Source organism: Daphnia magna, linkage group LG2 (genome assembly GCF_020631705.1).
Source record: "Daphnia magna isolate NIES linkage group LG2, ASM2063170v1.1, whole genome shotgun sequence".
Taxonomy (NCBI): Eukaryota; Metazoa; Arthropoda; class Branchiopoda; order Diplostraca; family Daphniidae; genus Daphnia; species Daphnia magna.
Genome location: NC_059183.1, coordinates 1,532,366 through 1,541,976, shown reverse-complemented (window position 1 = coordinate 1,541,976; position 9,611 = coordinate 1,532,366). Strand labels below are relative to the sequence as shown.

The 9,611-nt window shown below is 36.3% G+C and overlaps 1 pseudogene; it reads left to right on the top strand.

The window, feature by feature from the left end:
• Positions 1-7,850: 7,850 nt before the first annotated feature.
• LOC116935364 lies at positions 7,851-9,180 on the top strand (annotated as a pseudogene).
• Positions 9,181-9,611: the final 431 nt, after the last annotated feature.

Sequence of the window (9,611 nt, the reverse complement as noted above, 5' to 3'; positions counted from 1 at the left end):
GATTCAGCATGTTTTGCAGTACCATCACCAACTTCAATCGTCATTTGGCACCAACGGCTTGCACACGTTAGCTACAAGACCATTTTGAGGATGGCATCCAACCAATTCGTAGATGGCCTTCAACTTTTAACCAACGCCAGCATACCAGAGCAGCCATGCTTAGGATGCGTGTCGGGAAAGATGTGTCGGTCTCCTTTTCCGACTGGACGAAGCAGAGCAAACGAGGTCGGCCAGCTAATTCATTCTGACGTGTGCGGCCCCATGCACGTAGATACGCCAGGAGGTGCAAAGTATTTCGCGCTCTTCACTGATGACTACAGTGGATGGCGCGTTATCTATTTTCTAAAACAAAAGTCGGAAGTTGCTGATTCATTCAAGAACTATGTCGGTGTACTTCGCAGCGAGACTGGTCATCTAGTACACACACTCAGAGCAGACAATGGTGGTGAGTTCACAAGTAACTCCTTTAAAGCTTGGCTCTCTGACAAAGCAATCAAACTTGAAACATCTGCACCACATTCACCGGAACAAAACGGAGTTTCAGAAAGGGCCAATCGGACCATTGTTGAAGGCGGACGTTCCCTCCTACACGCCAAACACCTGCCACTAGAGCTCTGGGGAGAAGCCACCTCCTGCGCTGTTTATGCGCTCAATCGTGTTACCAGCAGCAAATCTCTAGTTACACCTTATCAATCCTGGTATGGTAAAAAACCCAACATTTCACATCTGCGGATCTTTGGATCAACTGCTTTTATCCATGTGCCCAAAGCCGAGAGACGTAAACTGGACTCAAAGAGCCTCAAGTGCTACTTTGTTGGATACTCACTAACCCAAAAAGCATACCGCTTTTGGGATCCAGTTGGTAGAAAAATAAAAATAAGTCGGGACGTTATTTTTGACGAAACATGCAATACTTTTCCTGTTTTCTCATCCAATCCAGAACTTGATAATCCGAGTGAAACTCTTCCTGAGCCTTTTACTTCAATTCTCAAACCAGAACAACAACCCATAAGTGCAGTCAACGTGATGCCTCAGATTGCAGAGGAGACACAGGTCCAACCAGAACCATCACACGAGAGCCTGAATCATCCGGATCCGATTGAAAGTCCATCATCACATCTAGAAATTTCTTCAACTCAAATGGCAGACCCTACTCTCTCCAACAGTTCAGCACCACAACCCGATTCCAGTATTCCGATGGATCCACCTCCGCCAATGCGTGCATCACCTTATCCCTTACGCATTCGTGAACCAAAGCGTCAATGGAAATCTTTCCAGTCAATCGACACCCAGCAAGCAGAAGTCTCTGAACCATCAAGTTTTTCTGAAGCTATGGAGTCCTCTGACGCGCATCTGTGGAAGGCCGCCATCCAAGAGGAATACGGTTCTCTCATGTCCAACAAGACCTGGTACCTTACAACACTACCACCTAATCGCACATCGATCAAGTCCCGATGGGTATTTAAAGTCAAACCGGGAGTCAATGGATCATCCCCTCGTTATAAAGCAAGATTGGTCGCGAAAGGCTTCTCCCAACGACCCGGGATCGATTTCGAAGAAACTTTCTCACCAGTTGTCAAGTATGACACTTTCCGAGTAATTCTTTCTCTTGTGGCTGCTCTTGATTTAGATATGTCGCAGCTGGATGTAAAGACAGCATTTCTTTACGGGGAGATAAGCGAAGAAATATATCTACAACAACCCGAAGGTTACGCTCTCGCCGGCCAAGAAAATCATGTGTGTCGCCTCCAGAAGTGTTTATATGGACTTAAACAAGCTTCACGAGATTGGAACCGACATTTTGACAGTTTTATCAAGAAGTTTGGATTGCAACCAAGTAACGCAGATCCCTGTCTTTACGTCCGCCGAAGCAAAAATGAACTTGTATTCGTAGTAATCTGGGTAGATGACTGTCTTGTCTTCAGTAACAACGGAGATATGGTAACTGAAATAATTGAATACTTGAGCAAGATATTTGAAATGCGGTGCACTCAGGCCAATCACTTTGTTGGCCTCTCCATTACTCGAAGCCGACAGGACAAAACTCTCTATTTATCTCAGCCCGACTACATCAAAAAAATTCTCAAACGTTTTCATATGACAGATTGACATCCTAAAGGAACTCCAGCTAAACCTGGATGCCGGTTGACCTACAATACAGATGGAGAATCCCTGAGTGATGTGCCATACAGAGAAGCGATCGGAAGTCTGCTGTATTTGACAATATCTTCCCGTCCAGATATAGCATTCGCCGTCGGCCAGGTGGCACAATTCGCCGAGAATCCTCAACAACATCATTGGGCTGCAGTTCGCAGAATTTTTCTTATCTCAAAGGCACGCAAGAATACGGAATTAGGTTCGGCCCAATCAATGACCAACTTAAAGGATATAGCGACTCGGATTTTGCCGGAGACACCACTACTCGACGATCAACCACAGGATTCATTTTTCTCCTCCATGGAGGTCCAGTCGCCTGGACCAGTCGACGTCAGCCATGTGTATCGTTGTCCTCCACAGAGGCAGAGTTTGTCGCGGCCAGTGAAGCAACCAAGGAAGCTGTCTGGCTCAAACGTTTGATGGAAGACATAACACCAGAATGGAACAAGCCCATACCTCTGATGTGCGACAATCAATCCGCAATTCAACTCATCAGAAACCCTGTATTTCACCAAAGAACCAAACACATTGATGTGAGGTATTATTTTGTTCGGGAGCGCCAAGAAGCCGGAGACGTGGATGTTTCATACATCTCTACCAAAGACCAGCTCGCGGATCCCCTCACTAAAGTCCTGCCGAATCCTCGATTCTCAGAACTGCGGCAATTGATTGGAATCGTATCTGTCCCATTCAAGGCATAGCAATAATTCTTTCTTTTGAAATTTTTCTAGCTTGAGTATGATCGTCACTGAAGGAAATATCAAATCTACTATCTCCGAAGAATGCATGAATAAGAAACCTACACACAAAATTCATTTATTTGCATTTATTTTATTTTATTATTATTATTTTATTAGTTCTATGAATTTTTATTTATTTTGTTATTTGTTTTGTTGTCTGTGAGTTCCCATTTCTGTATCATGTTAGAGGGGGAATGTTGAGAATTGCCAAACATGTTATAACCTAACGGCCGCCAGACGGCGCTGGTTGGAAGAACTCAGTGGGCTATCTCCTTTAATTTTCCTCTATTGCTGTTTAGAAACACCCTCTCTCTCTTCTACTGTCAGTCACGCTGGGACGACGTCCATTGACAGCCGTCAAGTATTCCTGTATTTCGTTTACTCACATTCATTCTATTCTGTTATCGGGTAATTGTCTTTTATCAACTTGTGTGCTTTGGTAATTATATAATGTGTCAAATAATGTTTATGCCAAGTATATTCAACAAGTTGGAACTATCTCATATCCTGTATTAAAGAATACAGAAGCCTCGCTCATACCTTTCCTTGTATATTTTCATCAGTATTCACATTGAATACAAGTATATTTGATTCTGATTACGTGTAGAAGTATAAACTCATAATATAACAGTGTATTCACATTGAATACAAGTATATTTGATTCTGTTTACATGTAGAAGGATAAACTCATAATATAACAGTGTAATCACAATAAATACAAGTATATTTGATCCTGTTTACATATAGAAGTAAAACTAATGGTATCACAGTGTATTCACATTGAATACAAGTATATTTGATTCTGTTTACATGTAGAAGTATAAACTCATAACATAACAGTGTATTCACATTTAATACAAGTATATTTGATCCTGTTTACATATAGACTTAAAAACTCATGGTATCACAGTGTATTCACATTGAATACAAGTATATTTGATTCTGTTTACATGTAGAAGTATCAACTCATAATATAACAGTGTATACACATTGAATACAAGTATATTTGATCCTGTTTACATATAGAAGTTAAAACACGTGATATCACAGTGTATTCACATTGAATACAAGTATATTTGATTATGTTTACATGTAGAAGTATATACTCATAATATAACAGTGTAATCACAATAAATACAAGTACATTTGATCCTGTTTACATATAGAAGTAAAACTAATGGTATCACAGTGTATTCTCATTGAATACAAGTATATTTGATCCTGTTTACATATAGAAGTAAAACTAATGATATCACAGTGTATTCACATTGAATACAAGTTTATTTGATTCTGTGTACATGTTGAAGTATAAACTCATAATATAACAGTGTATTCACATAGAATACAAGTATATTTGATTATTTTTACATGTAGAAGTATATACTCATAATATAACAGTGTATTTACATTGAATACAAGTATATTTGATCCTGTTTACATATAGAAGTTAAAACACGTGATATCACAGTGTATTCACATTGAATACAAGTATATTTGATTATGTTTACATGTAGAAGTATATACTCATAATATAACAGTGTATTCACATTGAATAGAAGTATATTTGAATCTGTTTACATGTAGAAGTAGAAACTCATAATATAACAGTGTATTCACACTGAATACAAGTATATTTCATTCTGTTTAGATGTAGAAATAAAAACTCATGGTATCACAGTGTATTCACATTGAATACAAGTATATTTGATTCTGTTTACATGTAGAAGTATAAACTCATAATATAACAGTGTATTCACATAGAATACATACACATAGTACATAGGCATATACTTGTATTCAATGTGAATACACTGTTATACCATGAGTTTTTACTTCTTTATGTAAACTGCATCAAATATACTTGTATTCAATGTGAATACACTGTTATACCATCAGTTTTTACTTCTATATGTAAACAGCATCAAATATACTTGTATTCAATGTGAATACACTGTTATACCATGAGTTTTTACTTCTATATGTAAACAGCATCACATATACTTGTATTCAATGTGAATACACTGTTATACCATGAGTTTTTACTTCTATTTGTATACTGCATCAAATATACTTGTATTCAATGTGAATACACTGTTATATCACGAGTTTTTACTTCTATATGTATACTGCATCAAATATACGAATTCTTATTATTTTTTCTAAACGAATTTTTTTAAACGCTTCTCTTTTTCCCAAAAAGCGATACCAAAGACCCCCCCAAATTTCAAAAATTTCAAAAACCCTATTTTTAACATGTAGTATCTCCCGAACGGCAGGGATTTTTAGAATTCTGAAAAAACAGGCAAATCCGGAGTAAAAAAATGGATAGGCCTGTATTTTTTAAAATTTTACAGCCCATAGCGGAATAAGAAAAAAAAACGGGGTCCATGAATTTGGTGCACTTGAGTGGTGGATTGCTTGTTAAACAGCATCAAATATACTTGTATTCAATGTGAATACACTGTTATACCATGAGTTTTTACTTCTATATGTAAACAGCATCAAATATACTTGTATTCAATGTGAATACACTGTTATACCACGAGTTTTTACTTCTATATGTAAACAGCATCAAATATACAGTACCCGCAAAAAGTGTCCGAACGCGGGCCTTGTTTTGGACTTTTTTACATTGAGTCTTACGGCGGCGGGTACCTAGCGCGGACCGGGAAATCGGGCTCAAATATGTCAGCAAAGCAATTAAATTTTACAGTTTTGCTGACAAAATAACAAGCTATAGGGTACTAATTTTTTAATTTTTTTTCTAATAGGATTTGTTGACCAGCATGCTGGTCAACAAATAAACGAACACTGCCCCTAATTTCTATAGCGTCTTATGGCACCATGCCCTATTTATAGATATTTATTTCGTATGTAAGGAATCATTATGTACATAATACAATTATTCCGTTACATAAAAAACTCTTTCGTTAATATTCTATGTTAATGGCTATAGTGTAATATCAATATTTAATTAAGGAGAATTTTTTTAAACAGGGAAGGTCATATCTTGTTACCCGACAAAACTAGTTTAATTTTTTTCCACCAGGGGCGCTGGTTTTACAAACGAAAAGGTTTTTTGTTTACTATATACTATTTAAAATGAATACCTGAATCTGTTTGACAAAAGGAGAAACACTTTTCAAAAACTCGACAAGGATTTGTCTACAAAAAATAGCGACTGCTGTCACCACAGATAGTTAGCTGTCAAAAAACTACTGGGCGAATACATCGCCCCTGGTGGAAAAAAATTAAACTAGTTTTGTCGGGTAACAAGATATGACCTTCCCTGTTTAAAAAAATTCTCCTTAATTAAATATTGATATTACACTATAGCCATTAACATAGAATATTAACGAAAGAGTTCTTTATGTAACGGAATAATTGTATTATGTACATAATGATTCCTTACATAAGAAATAAATATCTATAAATAGGGCATGGTGCCATAAGACGCTATAGAAATTAAGGGCAGTGTTCGTTTATTTGTTGACCAGCATGCTGGTCAACAAATCCTATTAGAAAAAAAATTAAAAAATTAGTACCCTATAGCTTGTTATTTTGTCAGCAAAACTGTAAAATTTAATTGCTTTGCTGACATATTTGAGCCCGATTTCCCGGTCCGCGCTAGGTACCCGCCGCCGTAAGACTCAATGTAAAAAAGTCCAAAACAAGGCCCGCGTTCGGACACTTTTTGCGGGTACTGTACTTGTATTCAATGTGAATACACTGTTATACCATGAGTTTTTACTTCTATATGTAAACAGCATCAAATATACTTTTATTCAATGTGAATACACTGTAATATCATGAGTTTTTACTTCTATATGTAGGGGAGAGCGGGGCTATTCTGAACAAAATTGTAAAAACTTTGTTAGAGTGAAAATATCTTTTAGTTCTTGAAAATAAACTTAATTATCTAATTACCATTTTGTAACCCTTTCTTTCTCCTTTAAAGCTACAATTGAAATTTTTTTTATGACTTATAGTTTTCTTTGTAGACATTGTTTAGTGAAACCGCTTTTTTGTTCAAAATAGCCCCCCCCCCTTTGGGCTAAACTGAACAGCTTAAAATATCATTTATTTCAAGCTTTATATTCATTTTTTGGATATATAAATGCAAAAATGTAATCAAACTAGCATTTTCTATATAAATTTATCAATATATTTCATGATTATGAAAACAAAAAAATAGAATTAATAAAAAAAGAAAAAATTGAAGAAAACAAGGGAATTTTTAAGGGAGGGAATTTTAAGGCGAAGCTTATTGTAGCAGACTGATTTTTTTATCAAGTCATAACGTGTTGAAAAACAGGCTGTTATTTCCTTTTAAATAGTTTTCTTATTTTGTAAAGTCTGTGGATCTTTTTATAATGGTGCGTGTATACAATAGGTTAAAGGAGAAACCTCCACCTACTGATAAAGAGATCCTTGATGCTTTAACCATGATTAAAATAAATGGCAAATCGTTTAGAGAAGTTGCTTTGTTAAGTGGTATCCCTATATCAACACTTCATTCCTACTTAAAACGCGTGAAAGACCCTTACAACGTATCACCAAACACGAAAATAAAACCATCATTCACCATCTTCAAGTGTTATCCCCAACACACGAGAAACATTTGTCAGATTATTTGATCGAATCTCAACAGAGAAGCCATGGCCTCAGTCCAACAAATTTGAAAAAGCTCGTCTACTCTTTTGCTATTTTTAATTCCATTCCGGTCCCTCCAAGTTGGGTGAAGAGTGAGACAGCTGGAAAAGATTGGTTCACCAACTTCCTGAAGCGAAACCAAAGACTCTCAATCCGTAAACCAGAAGCCACAAGCCAGGCTAGAGCTGCGGGTTTGAATAAAGTTGTTATGAAAAATTTTTATGGACAGGTAATTTGTTTTTGATAATAATTCTTTAGAAACTGTTACATATCACAGTTTTTTGTAGGTTAAGGAGCTCTATGAGAAGTACACATTTGGTCCAGAATCAATTTTTAATGAAGATGAGACAAACAACCCTACTGTTGTGGAGCTAGCAAAAATTATTGCCCAAAAAGGCAGTCATCAGGTATTATTTTTGTTTCTTTCAATAACTGTTCTTAATTAAATTTTTAAAACATTATAGGTGCATCAAATGACGTCTGCTGAAAGAGGCGTCAACGTAACCATGTTACCATTCGTGAATGCAGCTGGCAAGTTATTCCCTGGTGTTTTCGTTTTTCCCCGTAAAAAAGTGAATGACAAAATGAAGAACATGCCAGAAGGTTTCCTTCCATTGGCACACCCTTCTGGTTGGATGACAGAGGACACTTTTTTGATTGCCCTTAAACATTTACACTCAAAAGTGAAATGCACGAAAGAAAAGCCTATCTTACTTTTTATGGACAACCACATTAGTCATATGGGCTATTCTATTTGTGTTTTTGCAAAAGAAAACGGTGTCATCCTACAAACTTTGCCACCACACACTTCTCATGCATCTCAACCATTAGATAGAACAATCTATGGTCCATTTAAGTGTCATCTTGCCGAAAGTCATGCAAATTGGATGAGAGAGCATCCCGGACAACAAGTGTCAATTTATGATGTCCCGCTTCTTTCCAAACCAGCGATTCTGCGAGCATTTACCGAGACTAACATCAAGAAAGGGTTTCAGGCTACAGGTATATTCCCTTTAGATCAAAATGCCATCCCTAACAGTATGTTTGCTGAATCTATAATAACAGATTTACCAGGTATGCGTGTCATTAAACTATTTATTTTGTTTAAAAAATTTCATTTTTCCTTTACTTTTTTTAGCTACGCCCTCTTCTCAAAATGCTTCGCGCAGTAGTAATGGTCTAACGCTATCATCAATTATTAATCATTTTCCTATTCAAGGTTAAATTCTCTTGTATAAAATTATGTAATGTTGGTATAACCTTCTTTTTTGTTTATATAGACAATCAAACAATTGGAATTGAGATCCCACCAACTTTTACTATCGCTGAAAACAATGTGCAAACTCAAGAAGCACATAAGAGTCAGTATTTATTGAGCGTATCTTCTGCTGGAAAACTGACGTTGACTCCAATTACTATGGACTCCGTATTGCAAGAAGCATCGTCATCTTCCTCGTGTGAAATGATCTCATCTCAAATCACCTCATCTCACAAACAGCAGCAAGGGTCGTCACCGTCACTGTCAACAACCACGCCTTCTACCGTTGCTACTTCCCCAATTCCAAGAACAGAAATGCTGTTATCTACTCCAGTCAAATTTGTAGAACCTGTCTCTTTTCGTTCAATGTAAACAGCATCAAATATACTTGTATTCAATGTAAATACACTGTTATACCATGATTTTCTACTTCTACATGTAAACAGGATCAAATATACTTGTATTTAATGTGAATACACTGTTATACCATGAGTTTTTACTTCTATATGTAAACAGCATCAAATATACTTGTATTCAATGTGAATACACAGTTATACCATGAGTTTTTACTTCTATATGTATAATGCATCAAATATACTTGTATTCAATGTGAATACACTGTTATACCATGAGTTTTTACTTCTATAAGTAAACAGCATCAAATATACTTGTATTCAATGTGAATACACTGTTATACCAGGAGTTTTTACTTCTATATGTAAACAGCATCAAATATACTTGTATTCAATGTGAATGCACTGGTATAGCATGAGTTTTTACTTCTATATGTAAACAGCATCAAA